Here is a 21,764-nt window from a genome sequence, read left to right as displayed (position 1 = left end):
AATGGGAAGTTGATTTCCCTGGGGTTACAAAGACAGTTCAACAAAGCATTTTTGTTGTTGTGTTATTTTCAGTTGTGTCCAACTCTTCATGACCCCACTTGGGATTGTCTTGGCAAACATACTGCAGTGGTTTGCCATTTCCTTCTCCAGCTCATTTTACAGATGAGGAAACTGAGGCAGGCAGGGTGAAGTTACTTGCCCAAGGTCACACAGCTAGTAAGTAGCTAAGGAAGACTCAGGTCTTCCTGATTCCTGGCCTGGTGCTATCTGTGCCTGATAATGTGACCCTGGACAAGTCACTGTTTGCCTCAGTTTCCTTATTTGTAAAACAGGGATAATAATAGCATCTACTGCACAGGGTTGTCCTGAGGATCTTATGAGATAGTAATTGTAAAAAGTGCTTAGCACAACTCCCAGCACGTAGTAAGCTATATAAATGTTAGCCATCATTATTTAAATTATTATTCAGACTCAGACACACAATAGCTATGTGACCCTGACAGCACATGCCATCAGAACTTACTATGTGCCAGGCACTGTGTTAAGAGGAAAGAGGAAAACACTCTCTGCCCTCAAAGGAGCTCAGTTTTACAGGGGGAGACTTTCAAACCACTAAGTAAAGGAAGATATATACAGGGAAAATCAGAGTGAATCTTAGAGGGAAGACACACAACAGAAAATACTGTTTAATACAGTATATTACACAATATTGTGCAGTGTATAATACACAATACAGAAATAATGGGAGAAGGGCAGGGGAAGGGAGGGAGGCACTAGTGACTGGGATAAGGAAAAGAGATAATGGGAATGGGAAAGTGGGAAGCTGTTCGACACAACAGGTCTGCTTTTAAGAAGAAAATGTGTAGATTATATGAACATTTTATCCTGAGGCAAAAAAACAGCTTTCAAATTCGCCATTCAGGAGGCCCTGCTGCACAATGCCAGAAGCAGAAAGGGGTAGTAGGGAAGAGATGAAATGTCCCTTGGACTTCAAAAGGGATCTCTGAGTATTAATAGGATTAGAAACTACTGTGACATTACTCACAGGGCTGACCTAATTGCCAAAGGAGAGAGATTGGAAAGGATTTGTCTCACTGAGTGTTTGTCTGGGTTACTGAGAGAGTAAAACTGAGAGGCTGATTAATGAGGATTTAAGGAGAGCAAAGCTGTGGTAGAATTTGCTCTCCTGACCCAAGTCTGCCCAGGGGAGGGGCCCTCATTGTTTCTTCAGGGTTGAGGCTCTACTTCAGAGGTTTTGTTAAGGAAACACCAAGACATGTGCCTGGCACATGTGATGATGCATATTGATCGACTGACCGACCTAGACCATTTAAATGATAGCTTCTGATGAAGCCATCACATACAAACACATATACATACATATATATCAGTACATAAGCATGTCTGTATCCTATATGAATGTTAGTCACATACTGAAGATTGGATCTCAGTGCTACTCTTTGACAAGCTCATGACTCAATTCCAGGAAGCTAGGCTGGTACAATGGATGTGGGCCTGGAAGAATAAGTAAGCCCTCAGTTCAAATCTAGCCTCATACCTACTAACTGTGTGACCCTAGGCAAGTCACTGTTTGGCTCAGTTTCCCTATTTGTAAAACGGGGATAATAATAGCACCTACTGTTCAGGGCTGTCCTGAGGATCTAATGAGAAAATAATTGTAAAAAGTGCTTAGCACAGCTCCTGGACCATAGTAAGCTGCATAAATGTTAGCAATCATTATTTAAATTATTATCCAGGCTCAGACACACATTAGCTATGTGACCCTGAGCAGGTCACCTAACCTGTCTGCCTCAGTTTCCTCAGCTATAAAATGGGGATCATAATAGCACGTAGGCAGCTAGCTCTGGGCCTACAGTCAGGAAGACCTGAGTTCAAATCCAGCCTCAGACACTTAGACTAACTGGCCAAATCACTTAATCCTGTTTGCCTCAGTCCTCATCTGTAAAAATGAGCTGAGCTGGAGAAGGAAATGGCAAACTATTCCTGTACCTTTGCCACCAAAAAAAAAAAAATGAAGTCAGGAAGAGTCAGAAATGACTGAAATGAATGAACAGTAATTCCAAAGAGGGAAACTCACCACCTCATGAGGCAGACCTTCCATTTTTTAATAAGTCTAATTGTTAGGAAATTTTTCCTTTATATCATGCCTAAATGCCTTATATCAATCATGTACTATACAAGGATATAAAATCTTCTACTTACATGTTTTTATTTCTAATAGTAATAATAACATTATGTATATATGTTATTATTACTATTAGATAGATAGATAGATAGATAGATATACACATATATATATTTTTAGAGAAAGAGAGAAAGACAGAGTGATTTCAGGTTTTGCAAAACACTTCACATACATTATTTGTTATTCAAAACAATCCTTTGAGGTGGGTGCTTATGACCATCATCATATTAAAGATTAGGAAACTGAGGCTCAAAAGAATAAGTCATTTGCCCAAGGTCACACAGCTAGTAAGTACCTGAGATGGGATTCAAACCCAGGTCTTCCTGACCACAAGTCTAAAGCTCTATCCAATACATGACACTGATGGTAAAAAATTTAATTCTCTCCCTCATACTCCCACATTGTGGAAGGAGGAAAGGAGGCTGTCAGAAAGTTGAAAAGGGACTCCATCCTATATTCTTCCCTTCTATTATTGTCCTTGATCTCTCAAATTGTTGTTCCCCTCTTTTATCTAACCTGATTTGAAGTCATTTTATTCCTCTATACCACAGTTTCCTCATCAGATGACTAGGTTAAACTAGAAGATATCTAAGGTCTCTTCTGGGGGAAAAAATCCCAACATTTTATCAGCTTAACATAAAAAGCTGGACCTTTTTAGGACTCTGCTAGGAAACAACAATTTTAGATCAAAGTCAAGCATGGTTCATTAATGACTTAGGTTGAATCAGATTTTAATGCAAATATTCACATTGGTGTGCTGCTGTCATTCCTATTTATGGATGCATTTTGTGTTAGATTTTATTCATTTCCCTGCTGAGATTATTGAATTACAAGACTATTGTGCCTTGTCAAGTCATTAAAATTAATTGAACTACTGAGAACAGACCCCCCTTCCTTCCCCCCGCCCCTCCCTGCCCAAAACAGTGGCTTCTATTTTTTAAGAATTGTTTGGGAAGCAAATTTATAGTGAAAGGAAAGGTTAAGTATGACCTAAAACCAGAATAACCCATAAAGACGCCAAGAAACACACTTCATTCTTTGTACATTCTTCTACGTAATGTAGCTCCCTCTGAAGATCCTCTCTTCCTACCTACTTAAATTCTGCTGTTGCTGACATATGGTACATATACTGTATTTCTTCTCTCTCCTTGTCCAGTCCCTACCCCCTTCATCCCCATGGAAAAGTCATAAAAAACTTGAGGAAAGGAGTATAATGGCCTCATTAACTCTAATCCTCATAGAAAGGATGGATGGTCTCACTCCACATTTATACATTTCTTTTTAAAAATTACATAGATAGCCATTAATCAATCAATTGCTAAAGACTTTATACACCCTGCCTCCAAACCCCCAATATAGCACTAGAAAGAGATGTAATTTCCGGGTAAACCAAACTCTATCATGATTCAAGAGCAAGAAAAACACTCTGTGAACCAATCTTCCAAAATATAAATTTTAGGATTTGGCACATAAAGTAGTTCTGAAGATATAGTATAGGATCCGTTGGTTTCATGTGAGACTTTCATTACTGCAGAAACCATCTAACTGGGGTCCTTCCTTCCCTAGCTGCCTTAATTAATAGCTAGCACTTACATAGTGTTTTAAGGTTTACAAAGCACTTTACAGAATTTTTTTTTAATCTTTACAACAACCTTATGAGGTAGGTACTATCGTTATCCTTATTTTACAAATGAGGAAACTGAGTCAGACCAAAGTAAAGTGACTTGCCCAAAGTCACACAACTCACAACTATATAAAACAGGATTTGAATTCGGTTCTTCCTCTCTCTAGGTCCAGCATTCTATCCACTGTTCCACCTAGCTTTCACTCCAGCCCATACAGTCAACTGATTGGCCAACCCCTAAATCTTGCAAATTCTCAAATTTTGCAGATTTTCAAATCTTTGAATTTAAACTTATTATTCTTCCATTCTAAGGCTCCTTTCTGTCTTCAAGAAAAATCATTAGTTACTTTAGAGCCTAGTTCATGACTCACTCTTGCCAATAAACTACTTATTATTAGGATGCTGTGAAGAATCTAATATAGCTAAGAAATACTGAGAGAATTGATGAATCCTACAGAATGCCTGGGCAAAGAAGATTATCTTTCATACATATGACAAAAAGGTAAAGGCTATTTAAGGTCCATAAGACAGGAGGAATGGGATTGGGGCAGTTTGTAACTATTTAAATCATTTGGCATGGACAAGCAGGCAGCTAGGTGGAGTTGTAGAATAGAGTGATGAGCCTGGAGTCAGGAAAACCTGAGCTCAGATTAGGTCTCAGACACTTACTAGCTGTGTGACCCTAAGCAAGTCACTTAACTTGTTGGCCTCAGTTTCTTCATCTGCAAAATGAGCTGGAGAAAGAAATGGCAAACCAGTATCTTTGCCAAGAAAACCCAAATATGGTCACAAAGAGTCAGATACAATTGAGAAAACAACAACAACAAATGGACAAGTTACTTTAACATGTCTGAAGATCTTAAGTAGAGCTAATGAGTTGGAGGGGACTTGTGATTGCTGTGGACCTGTGATTTCCCTGGCTTATGGAATCCAGGTGTGGAAACTCTCTCCATCTGTGCAGCTTGTCAACTGCTCTGTGATTTAGTCTTAGAGAGCTGCCTCCTCACCCCCATTCCTGCCCTCTAAGACCACAGGACCAATATATGTCAGAAGGACTTGAGTTCTGACCATTTCAACTCCCAGGCTGACAAATCATTCACTCCAAGCTTTCTCTGTAGGGTCAATCCAATCTAATCCAATAAGTATTTATTAAAAGCCGCGTGCCTGGTACTGTGGTAAATTTGGAGGATACAATTAACAAAAAGGCAGTCCCTGCCCTCAAGGCACTGCTAATCTAATGGGGAGAAGACGACAAAAAAAAGAAACAGGAAAGTAGAAGGAGCAGGGTGGGGCACCACAGGGGTACTAGTGGGGAGTCTAGTTCTGTGGAGTTGAAACCAGGAAGAATAGCAGATGTGAAGTGAGTTGCATCCAGTTTCTGCCTTCTATAAAGGAAGGCATTGGGAAGAGTTTGGTACTCCACCCTCCAGACCTCAAATCAGAGGGCAGAGGAGGCTGAGGGAGGTGGTGTCAATCAAGGCTTGAGTGAGCTGTCAGGTGATAAGATTAGAAATGATGTGCTTATCCTGGGTGGGGAATCTTGAAACCAGGCGGAGCACCTGATGCAAAGCAGATAGGTAAGTCTCAAAGAGGACCAATAACATCTGGAAGGTGATGTCATGACTTGCAAATGAACTGGATTTAAGTGAGGCAGGGCTGTCCAAAGTCATTAGCCTCATTTTCTCCTCAGGAGCCAACTGGGTCAAGTGACAAGATAAAGATCAGGATGACTAGAGAAGACCTTGGCCTTTTTACAGTAAGGTCTTTCCCAGATCGGTAGGTAGATAGAAGTGGAAGAGGATACTCTTCAAAGAGCAGTCAGATATTATTCAAAGTCTCTAGCCATTTTCTCCTTTGCTGCTATTGTTGAATCTTCCTTCTGTCTGTCTGTTTCCCGACATTAGCTTAGCAAACCTAACTCCTCTGCTTGTGTTCCTTACTTTGGTGCTTAGGGTACAGGGTGTATCTGATTTTTCATTCCTCTGCCCTTCATGCATTTTATATTCCAGTCAAACTAGTCTATGCTTCTATGTTGTTCTATGCACATGACACCTTGGTTGTACAATGGATAGAGTGCTGAACCTGGAGTTGAGAAGATTCCGAGTTCAAATCCTTCCTTGGACACTTAACTAGATGTGTGTCATCCTGGGCTAGTTACTTAACTTTTGACTACCTCCGTTTCTTCATCTGCATAGCACCTACTTCCCAGGGTTGTCATGAGGATCAAATGAGATAACATTTGTTTTGCAAACTTTAAAGTGCTATATAATTGCTACCCATCATAACGTGGTGTGCCATATTCTACCTCCACAAGCTATCATTCTCCCCTCCCCACACCAAGTCTGACATACTGTCTCTTCTCATCTCTTCCTCTCCATATCCCTCGGTAACACATAGTAGGTACTTAACAAATGTTTGTTGAATTTACCTAAATATTTCCATAAAGAAGTGTAGGTCAAAGTTGAGAGTATAAAGATATCGAGGAAATAACTTGTTCAGAAAAAGAGGAGGGTTGTTGATGTAATAAGAATGAGGGACAGCAGGTAGCCAGCCCATATAATGAACTAATCACCATATTTGTCATTATTCAGTTGTTCAATAGTGTCCAACTCTTCGTGACCCGGTTGACCAAGCATGCCATGACTTACCCAGGGTCACACATAGCTAATAAGAGTCTGAAGTCACATTTGAACTCGGGTCTTCCCAAACTCCAGGGCCAACATTTTATCGACTAAGCCACCTAGGTACCTCCTAATCACCATATAGTTCGTATTAAAACCTATTAGAAAACCGCGAGTGTGTTGAGCAGATTCTCCATGGAAATAATATGAGAGTAGCCTCTCAGCTGTTATTGCTTGTTCTTCATTCTCGAAGAGGACCATGACATCAGGAAGGTGATGCCATGATTTGCACGTGAATTGGATTTATGTGAGATAGGGCTGTGCAAAGTCACCAGCCTCATTTTCTCCTCCAGAGCCAGCTGGGTCCAGTGGCAAGATACAGATCAGGATGACTGAAGATGACCCCAGATGCAATGAGAGACTACAGCCTTTTTAAGCTAAGGTCTTTCCCAGGTCTCAGTTTGACTGAGGCAACAACAATTCAGTGATTAATGGTAGGTAAGAAATGAGGCAAAGAATGGCCTCTTTCACCTACTCAAAAGAAAAAAAAATCAATCTGAAGGGAAGACGCTCAGTGTTTCTGACCAAAACAGAAACAATTGCTATTTACACTCACTCTCTTAGCAGAGAGGTGGTGGAGAGTAAGTACAGGATGAGGCATGTTAAAAGACATGGCCAATAAATGAATTTGCTTTGCTGGACTATATTTATTTGTTACAAGGGGAGTTTCTTTGGTAGGTTTATTGGGAAATGACAGTGATTCAAAGCAAAATCATCAGTAAAACATTTTAAAAGGAAAATATGAGAGGACAGGGACAAAAATCATGCAGGATGAGAAGGTGTAGGCAGAATCTGTGCAAGAATGGAGGGAGTACCCACACTGATAAGGCCATGAATGCAATGGAGCTTTGAAATTCAGGTTGTCCTCAAAGCTTCAAAAGCTTAAAATTGCACTAAGACTTTGGGGACATTACATTTAATTCTATATCATTTTCTTTCCTCTACCTTCCCTCTGGTGAAGATATATATATTTAAATAAACCAAAAGACAGGCACAGGAGAGATGAGAAGAAATAAGGGTCCTGAAAAATCCACACGCTCAATCAATAATCAGTGCCTGAAAAAAAGGAGAGTTAGATATATTGGGAGAGGCAGCATAGGATAGTGGACAGAGAGCCAATCTTGGAGTGAGGAAGACCCAGGTTCAATTCTCTTCTCTGACACATACTTGTTCTGTGACCTTGGAGAAGTTACCTAAAATTCTCTGGTCCAGGAAACTCTTAAGATTATGAAGTATTGATCTTCGCATGGGGAACTCCCTATAGCTATGTAAAGGCAGATATAGTTAAAAAAAAAAAGAATATATTGGGTTCTCCAATTGACCCCACTAGATCCCTGTGAGTACAGAAGTTATCTTTATCATATATGTTTTTCCTTTCATGTCTCAAGGTATAGAAGGTTGATGGTCCTTTTCAGATTATAAAACAAGGGTGGGCTTTCACAAAGGTAAAACTCAACCAGTAAGCATTTACTAAGTACCCACCATACTGCAGGCACCCTGTAATCAAAAACAAGTAATTAAACAATTCCTTCTCTTAATAAGCTTATAAATAAGAATATTACTGAAAATACTATTGCAGAAATCAAGGGAAGGGGGGTGGTGGTACTTACCAAGCCCTTGATTACGTTGCTTTCTTACCATTGTACAAATTATTTGGTCAGAATACAGTTCAGATTTCAAATATCAACAACTTTGATTCCCACTTGAAATGAATACAGCTGGCATTCATCTCTAGCAAGACTGGTCAGTCAGGAAGTATTTTCTAGGGGCCCACAGGGCACAAGGCTTATTTATTGACTATAGGGAGATATGTTCAGCTTAAAGTGTTCACCAGTGCCATGGAAGATGCCTTATATAAAATCCCAAGAAAAATACTGCCTATTTATAATAAAGATTCCCCAAATGTGACTATTCTCAGACAGTACTGTACTAGTTGCACCAAACCCCAGAACATTACAAAGCTTCTTCAGCAAAATGCACACCATGAAACAAAATAGTCTAACCACCCAAACTGGAACAACAAAATGAATGAAACCTGAATGTTGTACCATCAAACAATAAACATTTATTGATCACCTACTATGTTCCAGGCCTGGGACTGTACTAGCTAGGCATGAGGATAGTCTATGCACAGAAAGCTTTAGATTCAAATACAAACTTTTCTTGTTTGGCATTTAAAGCCCTTCATAATCTGGTTTCTATCTACATTTCCAGGCTTACAGCAGCACTATCAAACTTTTCTGCCTTAGGACCCCCAATACTCTTTAAAATTATTGAGGACCTACCCCTCAATGAGTTATATATATGTGGGGTTTGGCTATCAATGTCTGCCATATTAGAAATTAAAACATCTTAGTTTTAATTCATTAATTTCATTACTATGAAAATAGTTTTGACCTCATAGACCCACTGAAAGGGTGAGAACTGCTACCTTACAGAATCTCTCATCTTCCTGTCTTTGGAAGGTTGTTCTCTGTTCCTGGAATATGGTTCCTTTTCCCCTGTTTTGAATTCCTAGCCTTTTCCAGAGTTCAGCTCAAATGCCACTTTCTACATATGATTTTCCTGAGCCTTTCTTCCACTTTCCCTTCCCTCCATTTCCTTGTATTTATCTTTTTATGTACTCATATGGTTCCATTTTGTGCTCCCCAACAGAATATCAGCTGAGGGAGGGTAGAGATTGTTTTATTTTTCTCTTTGTCACTTCAAGGCCTAGAAAGTGTCTGGAATATATCAGATATTTAATAAAACCTCCTTTATTGACTATGATAGAATGTCATAAGTGAGAACGACAGGGCAGGAAGTTTGGTTAGACATAAAACCTCCTTTATTGACTATGACAGAATGTCATAAGTGAGAACAACAGGGCAGGAAGTTTGGTTAGACTTTGAAGGGAGTAATGTATAATAAGCCTGGAAAAGTAGGTTGGACTCAAGTTGGACTCAAGACTTTAAATGCCCACCAGAGAAGCTGGTATTTGATCTTAATGATAATAGGGATCCATTGGAGATTATTGAGCAGAGGTGTCCTGTGGTCAGACCTGTGCATTAAAAATATCAACTTGCTGGCATTTTGCTTGGACCTGTCTTGTGGCATTTGTCACAGATTACCTGAGTAATCTGCCAAGTAAATCTGCCAGGTATCCTTGGCCTTACCTCTCCTATACCAGACTATATATTCCTTGAGGGCACCAACTGATTCTTAGTCATGCTTTTTGTCAAATGAGCAAGTGACTGGCACACAGTTGGCTCTCAGTAAAGAGATAAAGCATAGGAGCTAGAGTGGGAAGGCAATTTAGAGATAATCTAATCTAAAACATCCATTTTACAAATGGGGAAAGTGAGACCTAGAAAAGTTCAATGAAATGCCCAAGATCACAGTAAGTATCAGAGCTAGGATTCCAACTAGGTCCTCCAATTCTAAATTCAATGCTTGTTGAAGTTAAAGAGCTTGTGTTTGGAAGCAACCCTCAAATTGGCTGAAGACCACTACTTATCTTGGCACCACACTTGAAACCCCACTTTTCTACAAGGACCTCTCAGGGCCTCTTAACCATGATTTTTTTTTTACTAGTCATAAGTTGATAAAGACAACTTAGAGTTAAATATAACATGAAATGTCCTTTGAACTCACTCATTGGACATCCAAGAGCCTTGGGTACAAGAGACCTAGCTCTACCAGTGACTGAGTGCAACTTTGGAGGGGAGATGATTCTGCATTAGCAAAATGATTATAATATACTACCCATTTCTTACTTACTTCACTGAATCTCAAGAGATGAAAGTCCAGGTAGTCCAAATTGTATAAGAATAAGAATGTTCCTTACAACATACCCAGCAAATGGTCATTCAACTTTTTTTGAAAGACCTCCATTGAGGAGGATGCCACCAACTTCCTAGGAAGCCTATTTCCCTTTTGAGTGGCTGTAATTGTTTAGGAAATTTTTCCTTGTGGATCAAACCCAAAATTTTATCTTTTCAACCAAACTTATTGGTCTCAGTTCTGTCCTCTGGGGCCAAAGACAACAAATCTCTTTTCCAAGTGACTTCTTTAAGTACTTTAAGATAGTTATCATGTCCTTCTCTTTCCCAAATCTCTCTTCTCCAGACTAAACCATGCATGGTTCTCTCAAGCACCCTAGTAGGTTTGTTAATAAGTTAAATGTCCCATCTTGGAAATAAATAATATGAGATTTGCTTTTGGTTTTGTTTTTTAATAGCTCGATCATCCTGCCTTCCTGTGGATGGCAGCTCATTGCTTATAGCATGACAGTTGATTCTTTATACATGCTACTTTGGGGAAAGTAAGTGGTTTCCTTATGAAGGGACAGAACATAGATCCCAATTTTGTCTGGAACAGCCTCTTTGCTGGGAAAGAGTGGATAAAAGTCTCTTTGTTGCTATGACTCAACTACATTTGCACAAACTTTCACCTACATGTCTGACCTCTATTAGGTTTCTCTTCGAATGAAGTAGAAAGGGGGAGGAGGAACCTTTTTTTTCTCAATACCTCTTTACTAGTGGAGAAGTGAGTAATCAACAAGGCCTCCTGGATATAGAGCCAGAAACCAAGACTGGAACTTTGTGAGGCTGATGATCAATCACTGTTGGAAGCTCTGAGCACACCATCACTCAAGGACCCAATTCATACTGCACTAGGAAGTTACATGGCCAGATAATATCAAAGAGAAAAGCAGTGGGATATAGCAGAAACACCACTGGACCAGAAGTTGAGGGGCCTGAATTCTAATCCAAGCACTGCCACTAAACTAGCCATGAGACCTTGGTTAAGTCACTTTTAACCTAGTTTCCTTATCTGTAAAATCAAGGTATTAGACAAGAGATCTTCTAGAAGAACTTTTGGAAAAACGGAGAAAGTTTTGGAGCTTTCCACTCTAAAATTTTATGATTCATTACAATTTTAATAATACTAATACTGTGATTTAGTGGCCAACTAGCTTGCAGTACAGCTGTAGTTGGTGTGCAACAGATGAAGTCAACAAAACACTGGGCCTAGAATAAGGAAGACCTGCGTTCAAATCTGACTTCAGGTACTGATTAGCTATATGACCCTGGGCAAGTCACTTAGCCTGTGTCTGCCTCAGTTTCTCATCAGAAAAATGGGGACAGTAATGACACCTACCTCCCAGGGTTTTTGTGAGGAGCAAATGAGATAACAATTGCAAAGTGCTTGGTATATAGTAAGCTATTATTAACGTGAAAAATCCCATTTATTAATTTATTTTATATAAATCTGTCCAATTACTAACTTTCAATTACCTAACCATTCTTGGTCTGAGGAAAGAAAAAACTCCAGGTCACCTATTGTGTTAAATGAGAATCATGGTTAAAACTTCTAAAATAAAATTGACATTACTTGAGGTAAAATATCAATATGTGTGTTATCTTAGTAATCACACACTTAATGCTGTTAACATTGATTTATTATCCACAGAGGCCAGAGATCTCAAAAAAGCAATGTAAAAATCTCAACTTGTTTTGGCCTCTTAAAATTTCCACTCCCTCAATTTCTCTGCAAAAGTTTAATTTCCTGTAAAATGGCTCTCCAGGGAGTATTAACACCATATTAACAAACTTCAAGCAGGTGGGTCAGGATTATAGAAACCACCATCTCTCACTTCCCCCAACCCCATCAAAAGAGACAAAATAATAGTACTTCCAACAACAGTCAAAATGTCCAATGAAGACAATTCTAAATGACTTAAGTGTTAATCATACAGTATTCCGTAACACAAACATTTACTTGCGGACACATTTAACACTTTAGTCCCTGCATTTCCATTTACCAGTAATGTCTATTATCCAGCTACTCATCTGAAAAGGTTTTGTAGCCTAGTGTGACAGAAATGCAGTTAGAGAGCAGGTCCAAGATCAGTGGCAGTGCTACACTGTCTAACTAAAACAATGTTCACCATTTTCCCAGAAATACCAGACATATTACTTCTAAAGGTGGCAGCAGGCAATCCCCAGCCTAGGCAACAGCTTAGTAAAAGTCAACATTTCCAAGGCATTAAAGAAGAGCAGGAATCCCTTCCCATGGCCTCCCAATGTTGATGTTATACTAAGAGAATCAGAGATTCCTCTTTAACCATGAACTTCTTAAAACAAGTAAAACACGAATTCATAAAGAGCCACACAGACATACACAATACCTTTTAAGATCTTCCCACAGCCATTAATGAAATCACATTGTAGTTGGTGTGATTTTTTTTCTAAGTTAGGTTATTCAGTGGGAGTGGAATCCAGAGCATGAAATTATCAGGGCTCTGAACTTTGCCCCATTGCTACAGAACACAAAAACCACCAGTCTGATTTGCAGGTGCCGACTGTTGCCTGGCATTAAGTTAATGTATAACAACAGTTACACACCAGAGAGCAGAAAAAATCATTTTGGTTAAATACCCACTTAGAAAAATTAAAAAAGGGCAAAAGAAGTCAGCCTCGTTTGGAACTCATCTCACAAAAATACTTTAGAGTTTGTCAATTTCAATGATCTTCATTCAGCTTTTAGACTAAGGGAACTGGCTTATCACGGCTGATGCCCCAAATGGCTAATGGATTAAGAACAAACTAACACGCCTTTGGCTGTGGGAGTAATTTTCTTGAGTCTCTTACAAGCTGGAAAAGAAAGATGACTTGGTAGTTCTAAATGAATTTGTTGTTGTTCAGTCATTTTCAATTCTTTGACCCTTCGTGACTCCATTTGGGTTTTTCTTGGCAAAGACACTGGAGTGGTTTGCCATTTCCTTTTCCAGCTCATTTTACAGATGAGGAAACTGAGGCAAACAGGGTAAAGTGACTTGCCCAGGGTCACACAGCTAGTAAATGTCCAAGGTCAGATTTGAACTCAGGTATGTATTCCTGACTCCCGGGCCCTATGAGAATATCATAAGTATTACTTCAAGAGTATTGTTGATGGAGAATTTCAGTATTGAAAAGAGCTTTGATGGCCTTGAACCTGCACTAAGACTTTTAGAACACCCTGTGTTGCTTTCTCATATTGTCACTTAACCAACATGGACACTAAATATTTGTTTATTCAGATTAATTAAAGAATAAAATGAAAACCATAGGGCTTGTGTTCTTGATTTATGATACTACTTATTTAGTAATTAATACTTTACTTATCATTTGTAGGAATTCCTAACTAAAGTCTATGGACAGGAAGTCAGTATACCTATCCTTAATTTAAGGTTACTGACTTAGTGAAGAGAGGCAGCACAGATCTTGGATGAAACCTTAGACCTGCTGTCAGGAACACCTGGGTTTGAATCCTATTTGAGATGCTTACTTAGGAAAAACAACCTAATCTCTCTTTTTCTTCACATATAAAACAGAGATAATCACAACATTGACTCCACAGGGTTGTGGTGCAGATTAAACAGTAACAGTAGGATTTATATAGCACACAAAGGTTTGCAAAGCTCTGTATATATGTTATCTCACTTGACCCTCCCAACAATCCTGTTAGGAAAGTACTATTACTATCCTCATTTTTCAGATGAGGAAATGGAGGATTAGAGGTTAAGGAATGTACCAAAGGTCACACAGTGAGTAAGTGTCTGAGTCAGGATTCAAACTCAGGTCCTCCAGACTCCAAGTTCCTCATCCTACCCCCTGCGTCACCTAGCTGCATCAGGCATAAGGTAATTATGTAAGACACTTTGCTAACCTTAGAGCCCTACAGAAATGTAAGTTATTATAGAAAGGTTGGGCAATTTATTTAAAATCATACTGGGACCCATGACAAACTTGGGACTAGAATTTCCTCCATGTTTAATAAAAGAAAAGACACCTATGTCATGTCTACCTATGTTTTAGCCACATTGGAGCAGACTGGTAATCCCACCTCTACCAATTTCATCAATTTTTATGTGTGAAGAATGGTATAAAATGATGCCAGTCCTCTCTGGTTCTCCTTTATAGGCATTTGAGCAAAGACACTATGGAAACAGTGACATTTTGAAAATTTTTTTCTTTTAAACCACATGTTTGGAAAACTGAGATATTTTCATCTCTTGCCATTTTGCCCCCACAAGGCCTTGCCAGGTATCATTTTGCAGTTCCAACTTCCTTTGGCTTAAGGGGCAGTTTCTAGGGAAGTAGACCAGGAAATTGTGTTCATTGTAATTGATTTTAAATTTCAAAAGCACAACACTTCATCAGCCTTTGAGAACTACTACAGAAACACCAATTAAAGGCTTACAGTTCATTTTAAAAAGTCAAGCCACAAGAAACAACCAAAAGAAAATAGCCTGAGAATAAAACTACCCCACTGTGGATTTGCCATTCCTTTTGGATTGGCCTCTCACGACATCCTTAATAAAAGAGTATTAAGCTTTGCTGACAATAATTTATCTAAATACATACCCATGCAAATGAGTAAGATACAAACTAGCTAGAGAAAAGAATACTTACTAGTAAAGCAAATCTGTATAGTGCTTTAAGGTTTAAACAGAACATTCTCATACCTCTGAGAAGTAGGTGTAAGTTTTATCCTTCCCATTTTACTGATGAGGAAACTGAGGCTGAGAGATTACTTGACTTATCAATAGTTACACAGCCAGTGTCTGCCACCTCCTGCTTGGCCTTGGACATCTCAGGTAACCTCTCTAGGCTTCAGTTTAAGAGTTAAGCTGACAATAATTGATCTAAATTCTATGGCAGGCTATGGGGGCAGGTAAGCTGATATAGTAGGAAAAGCACTGGCTATGGAATTAGAAGCCCTGGGTTCAGATCTTGTCTCTGACATGTCCTCCCTGTAAGACCTAAGACAGGCCACTGAACCTCTCTCAGCTTCTGAGACCTCATCTACAAAATGAGGGGGCCAGCTCTAGCTCTTCAGATCCTATATGAACAAGGGATACAAGAACACTGCTGTGGTTTGACAGAGAAGCAGACGCCTGGCCCAAAGGCACTGATGAAAATAAGCCCTCCCAAAAAAAAAAATACAAGAAAATAAAAAAAAAGGAAAGAAAATAAGCCCTCCCGATGTACCATGGCTCAGCTAGGAAGCCATCAGGCCACCGGCTCGTTCCCTGTGATGTCATTCATGTGAGGTAATATTTGATTTTGGATTTATCAGTTTCATTTAATGGGCTCAGCTTTGTTTACCTGATCTGATTAATGATGTGGAATAATGCAGTCAGTTTCTAGAGCAGATAAAAACAGTGTAGTCAAATATACTTAACCCTATCAGAGGTAGAGAAGATATCTGGAATAAAGTTGTTGGGAAATTAAAGGCTTTAGTGCTAAATGAGCATATAACTCTAAGATCTTAGCACTGAAGGGAACTTAAGAGATTATCTAATCAACCTAGTCCACCAGGAAACTAGGACCTGCCCAGCGTGGACCTCTTGGCCATCTACCTTGCCTTTGCCTGCATTGTTCCCTGTCTCCACCACCCCCAAATAAATAGTGATCCTCCAGATTCCAGATAAGACTTCCAGAAACAACTCTTCTCTCCTCTTTCCCCAACCCCCCCCCCCAGTTAAGACATTTAGCTTTGGCACTAAGCCCTAAGGCTGAGTAGTCTTCAGGGGTGGGGAAACTGGGCCTTGAAACCACATATGGCCCTCTAGGTCCTCAAGTGTGGCCCTTTGACTGAATCCAAACTTCACAGAACAAATTCCCTTAATAAGGTGAGTGAACACTCACCTACTATATCACGGGATGCAATATACTACTGTAGAAAAGAGAAACAGCAGCTCTGAAGTCAGAGGTTCTGGGTTTAAATCCTAAACTACCATTGTGACCTGGAGAAAATCACTTAACCTCCCTGGGACTCAGTTTCCTCACTTGTAAAATAAGGAGGCTAAACTAGCTGATCTCTGAGGTTGCTTAGGGCTCTGAATTTGTCATCCTATGATCTACTGGGCTCCAGATTATACTTCCATCTTTCTACCCAATCTTACATGAGGAAACGACAGCCTACTCTACAAATGTGGGAGCCAGCCTTCACCACTCTTTGTTTACTCTAGTAACAGTAATCAGATTAATTGCTTCTGGAAAGTGGATTGCTACAATCAAACTTTCTCATATTCCTTATGACTCTCCAGACCAAAACTCTTTTCTCTGACCCTACTCCCCCATATGTGTTTCTTTCTCTATTAGAATGTAAGCTCCTTGAGGTCAGAAATATCTCATTTTTGTATTTGCATCCCCAGCCTAGCACAATGCCTCCAGACTGGCATAGAGTAGGTGCTTAAATGCTTGTCATTCATTCATTTAGCCTCATATACTACGTAGGCAACTCTTCCATACTGTAAAAAGTTCTTCTATCCAGGCCTTCAGTATGAATACCCTTGAAAGATCTAATAGACAAAACTTTAGGGCCCCAAGTAGGTCTATAATGATAAAATGTCAAACCTTACAGGACCTTTAAAGATTACCTAGTCCAGAGAAGTGTCAAATATATAACCCTAGGCCCCAGTGAGCCCCTGAATGTGGCTTGAACCAGATTGAAATGTAATTGGGAAATATTTAGCAAAGTAAATAAAAATACAATAGAACACAGATAATGTTAACGTGTGGTTTTGTAAGCCAATGTATTGCCTGCAAGGATCCTTATATGTATGGTTCAGAAGCCCCCATTTCTATTTGAGTTTGACACCAGTACTGATCTAGTCTGTCCCATTTCACAACTGAGGCCCAGAGAAGAAAAATGATTTGTCACACAGAAAGTTGGTAGCAGAACCAGAGCTCAGGTTCAGATACTCAAGAATACTAATTCCTTATCCAAGGGATGTCCAAAAAAATCTACTACCTTAAGCTTCCCCTTATAATGCCTCAAGAATGGGTCCTCTTGTTACAACACTGATCCGTTCTATAAGACAACTCAAGGAAAAGTCAAAAACTATTTTTAAAAAAAATTAATAGGCCATCACCTGATTTATTAGATTTATGAACACTGATAAATATTTTCAGATCAAGAGAGGAAATCTGAGAGGGAAATTTTTTAAAGCCCTTAAATCTTTAGCTGTGTAATCTAGGGCAAATCACTATAAAATGCCTGCGGGCCTCACTTACAGAAGGGAGAGAGGCAACAGGAAAAAGGGGCTCTGGATTTGGAATTAGAGCATCTGGTTTTATTTGTATAACATTGGGCCACTTACTTTCTTTAATTTCTCTCTTTGAGCTTCAGTTTCCTCACCCATAAAATGAAGTGGGTTGGACTCTAGATTCTATGGCAAGCTATGGGAAGAGATGATCCCTAAGGTCCCTTTAAGCTTGAAATCTATGATCTTTAAAATCTCTTTCAGTTTTATTATACTGTAATATCCAATTGGCTAACATTAAAATAAATTCTTATGATTTTATGATTACAATGTGCCAGGTGCATCAGGGAACAAAAGTAAGATAAATGGCCACTGCTCTCAAGGAGGTTACAGTCCAGCTGGAAAGACAAGGTCAATGAATATGAAATGACCAGAGACCTTTCCATCAGGACACTGGTTTTCTATTTTGTTTTTTGTTTTTTAAACTGGACTTATGATTTCCTTTATGTAGGGAGCAGCCAGTGAGGAAACTATCCCATATGGATATGCATCTACTCTGCAACAGATGGTCTTAACACGTTGCATGGGGCCCTGTAACATTAAGTGATTAGCTAAGGGTCACAGCCAGTATGTGTCAGAGGTAGAATGTAAGTCCAGGTCAACCTGATTCTTGGGTAAGTTATCTGCAAGGCCATGTTGCCCCTCTGTGAGGAACGATACATTTATGTTAAGCTGCATGTATGTTTCATGGCAGCCAGAAGTGCACACAAGAAGCAGGTCTTGATCCAAGCCTTCGAGGAAGAAAAAAAAATCAGATTTGTAAAGGTTAGAAAGAAGGTATTCTAATTGTTGTTTGTGGTTCAGTCATTTCAGTTGTGTCCAACTCTTCACGACCCCATATGGGGTTTTCTTAGCAGAGATACTGGAGTGGTTTGCCATTTCCTTCTCCAGCTCATTTTACAGATGAGGAAACTGAGGCAAACAGGGTTAAGGGACTTGCCCAGAGCCATTCCAATTACATTATAATTAATGCTTTGCTTAGACTTCTTATTCAGCAGTAGAAAACAGAAGTGAGCTGCTGAGCTTTGGTCTCAGTTAGTGACAAAGGCAGATAAAAGCAATAGCTCCAACACATACAAGGATTGTCATAAAGGAGCAGCCAAAGTCCACCCACTGATGAATTCTTCCCAAGGACTCTTGATTTTGGGGAGAGGACCAAGTTAGTTAACCTTCATTCCCATCCTGGTTCCCTTTCTCCCTTCCAGCAATACACTACTACCACCACCACCACCACCACCCCTCACTTTCTCCTTACCCTTTTTTAGTTCCTCTTTTTGTGTGGGCTTTCCTCCATTACAATATAATCTCCTTGAGGGCACAGCCTCTCTTTTCTTTTCTTTTCTTTTCTTTTTCTTTTTTTGCTTATATTCGTATACCAGCACTTAACATGGTTCGTTGGCATATATAGTAAGCACCTAATAAATGCTAGCTGCCTTGCCCTCCCTTGCCTTGCAAAGAACATAGGGAGTATAATGAAACTTGGGGTCAATATAGTATCCATTCATGATCACAATCGTCAGCTAACCACTCTATAGCACCTGCCTATATCCTTTAAGATGTTTTAATACTGTCCTCTAAAGACACATCCTCTATCCAGCAGTTTACTAAAGTATGGTCAACTAGACACGCTGTTTTTGCTGAAGAAAAGATTTTAATGGGGAATATAGGCATACCTCATTTTATTGCACGTTGCTCTATTGCCCTTCACAGATACTGTGGTTTTTACAAATTGGAGGTTTGTGGCAATCCGGCATCAAGTTTATCAGCACCATTTTTATAATAGCATGTGCTCATATCATGTCTCTGCATCACATTTTGGGTAGTTACTGCAATATTTCAAACTTTTCCTATTATTATTATATGAATTATAGTGATCCATGATCAGTGATCTTTGACATTACCATTGTAATTGGTTTTGGGGTGCTCATGCAAGATCCAGCTTTAATCCACAAATACTGTGTGTATTCTGACTGCTCCACCAACCCGTGTCCTTCTCTCCCCCTCCTCTCCTCACCCCCAATAATATTGAAATTCAGTCAATTAATAACCCTACAATGGCCTCTAAGTGTGCAAGTGAAAAGAAGAGTCCATCAAAGGGGCAAACTTCATTGTTATCTTTTTTTTAAAAAATTGCCACCCCAACCTTCAGCAACCACCACCCTGATCAGTCGGCAGGCCATCAATATCAAGGCAAGACCCTCCACCAGCAAAAAAAATTACAACTACCTGAAGGCTCAGATGATGACTAGCATTTTTTTTTAGCAATAAGGTATTTTTAATTAAGGTATATACATTGTTATTTTAGAAATAATACTACTGCACACTTAATAGACTTAATGGTCTTAATAGGCTTAATAGTACAGTGTAAATATAACTTTTATATGTACTGGGAAACCAAAAGATTTGTGTGACTCACTTTATTGTGGTGGTCTGGAACCAAACCTATAATATTTCAGAGGTATGTCTGTAAACTACTATATAAATTAGGGTTAGCTTAACTCAAGTACTGGTTTCAAGTCAACAAGTATTTATCAAGCACTATTTACTGTGCTAAGCACTTGGGGAAAGAGAAACAAAAAGAGGGCAGCCCTTGCCCTCTGGGACCTTCTACTCTAAAGGGGAAGACAATACATAGAAGAAAGCTGAAAAGTGAGTGCAAACACCCATTTTGGAGGTCAACGGGGAAGAAAGTCTAAAGACTTTTCATCTTTTAATTCTGGAAATTTAGGGAAATTTTAAAACCAAAATCTGTATTTTCTCATGGCCAATCGGTGGGATCGTGGATTTATTGGTAGAAGGAACCTTAGAAGCCAACTCCCCCTCATTTTATAGTTGAGAAAACTGAGACCCTTAAAGGTTAAGTGACTTGCCCAAAACCACACAGATAGCAAGCGTCAGAGGCAGAACTACTCAGACTTCCATGACACTACAGTACAGCATTTTATCCATTATGCCACCTAGCTGCCGAATAACTATATGCAATCATCTAAATCCTAGTTAGGGAATTCAGACTCCAGGTAGAGGCAGCTAGAGTGGCTGGAGTGTTGGGTCTCCCTAGAGTGAGGAAGACCTGAATTCAAATCCAGTTTCAGACCCTTGCTAGCTGAATGACCCTGGCCAAGTCACTTAACCTCTGTTTGCCTCAGTTTCTTCAACTATAAAATAGGGATGATAAGGGTACCTATCTCTCAGGGTTGTTGTGAGGGTTAAATGAAATAATATTTTAAAAACACTTAGCACAGTGTCTGGCACAGACATATATAGGTACTGTATAAATGCTATTAGTATTATTTAGCAAGCATTATATAAATGCCCACTATATAGAAGACACTGTGTTGGAATAGATTTGACAAATTCAATAACTGTTTATTGTTAGGTGCCAGAGGCACAGTAAGGATCAAGCAGTCATTTGGAAATTTGGGACCTGAAAGGTATTTTAATAATTTCCAGCCAAAGTAAATGTGAGGTTTAAATAGCAAAATGAAAGAAATCTACTTAGAGTCAAGTCAAGGTGACAGGCATTCATTAAGTGCTTACTAGATGCCAAGCACTGTGCTAAGGGCTGGAGGCACTTCAAGAGTTCAGTAAAGCAAAGCAGCATTTATGGCACTGAAATCCAATCCTACCTAAGTAGCAATAACAGAAGCGAAAGGCAAATAAGACATGTAATTGATATGTTCTTTGTTGGTGGGACAAAGAACAACCTGGAAAATAGCTTGGGCTTATCATCTGTGCATGATAGAAAACACACAGATGAAATGTGTTAAAAGAATGACAACTTCCATTCAAAACATTAAAGATAAACTTAACAGTGAAGTGAGCAGGCTTGGTTGAGAGTCATATTTGGGAACCAAGCCAATGCCCAGTGTGTTTAAACTGTCCTTGGACTTCTTTAGTTCAATTAATCAACCAAACTGGGTTTCCTGGGAAAATAACATGTTTGTGCGATCTGAAGAACAGATATCAAAGGGAAACGATGATGTCATGGAGAGATACTGAAGCAACAAATTAATGTGTAATGTGTAATATGGTAACCCTGACTTGCAGGCACCCTTTATGCCTGGAGATTACCGGATTCTGTTATCCAGAGTCAGAGGCTTTAGAACTGGAAATGAACATAGAGGGTAGCTACTGTAAATTCCCACCTCTCTTTTGACATTGAAGAAACTACAATGT

General features: G+C 39.3%; 1 protein-coding gene across 5 annotated transcripts in view; it reads right to left on the bottom strand.

Annotated features, from left to right (window-relative positions):
• SPATA13 (spermatogenesis associated 13) overlaps window positions 1-21,764 on the bottom strand; it is a 148,944-nt gene that overhangs the window by 109,026 nt on the left and 18,154 nt on the right. The window contains exon 1 of one of the 5 annotated variants that reach the window (XM_020997164.2): window positions 12,684-12,751. The exons of the other annotated variants lie outside the window; for them this stretch is intronic. The gene's annotated coding sequence lies outside the window, so the exon portion shown is untranslated. Of the gene's footprint in view, window positions 1-12,683; window positions 12,752-21,764 lie in introns of those variants that run through there. 5 annotated transcript variants of the gene reach the window in all.

This window comes from Phascolarctos cinereus, unplaced genomic scaffold (assembly GCF_003287225.1).
Source record: "Phascolarctos cinereus isolate Bilbo 61053 unplaced genomic scaffold, phaCin_HiC Scaffold_726;HRSCAF=1367, whole genome shotgun sequence".
Classification (NCBI taxonomy): Eukaryota; Metazoa; Chordata; class Mammalia; order Diprotodontia; family Phascolarctidae; genus Phascolarctos; species Phascolarctos cinereus.
The sequence above is the reverse complement of the archived record's forward strand: the minus strand, read 5'-3'. Positions and strand labels throughout refer to the sequence as shown.